This window comes from Arachis duranensis, chromosome 10 (genome assembly GCF_000817695.3).
Source record: "Arachis duranensis cultivar V14167 chromosome 10, aradu.V14167.gnm2.J7QH, whole genome shotgun sequence".
NCBI classification, from domain to species: Eukaryota; Viridiplantae; Streptophyta; class Magnoliopsida; order Fabales; family Fabaceae; genus Arachis; species Arachis duranensis.
In genome coordinates this window covers 19,478,228-19,479,104 of record NC_029781.3, presented here as the reverse complement: position 1 = coordinate 19,479,104, position 877 = coordinate 19,478,228, and positions in this window count along the sequence as shown.

Below are 877 nucleotides of genomic sequence, written 5' to 3'. Positions count from 1 at the left end.
AGATGGTATATGAACGATCGATTCACCATCTGTTGTATCACCAGCCAAATCATTACCAATTTTTAGTAGCCATTCTGCAAAATTTTTTAGTTCTTGTATGTTGTTGTTTTCACCTAGTGACAATCTCATATTTTTTGTAAGCTTCAAAATCTTACAGTTATGCTACAAATATGAAGAATTAATAGAAGACTGAATTATATCTTGCCTTGAGCCTCTGGGAATCACAGGTAAAATTTGTCTAAAATCTCCTCCGAAAACAACAACTTTACCCCCAAATGACAAATGAGCATTATACGAATCTGAGCATCTTAAGATGTCTCTGAGGCATTTGTCTAAAGCTTCGTAACAATACTTACTTATCATTGGAGCTTTATCCCATGTGATTAATTTGGCCTTGGATATTAACCTTGTAACAGGACTTTCCTGTTTAATACTACACAAAGAATCCTCATTTATGGTCAAAGAAATTTTAAACCTTGAATGTGCAGTTCTTCCATTAGGCAACAAAAGTGTAGCAATCCCACTCGAAGCAACATTTAAAACTATACCTCCTTTAGACCTAATTGAGCATGATATAGTTGACCATAAGAATGTTTTTCCACAACCACCTTGACCGTATAAGAAGAAAAGTCCACTCATATTATCGCTAACAGCACCAATTATTTGATCGTATGCAAATTTCTGCTCATTAGTTAGCCTTTCTAAATACCCACTTAGTTCAATCGCAAGAGCATTAACGTCAAAATAATTAAAACAAATGACTATTACGACTTATATATATACACTAATTACAAGCGATATGAATTTCTAATGGAAATACTTGATACTAATAGAAAAAAATTATATAAATAGAAATTATTTAATTTCAATTTCAATT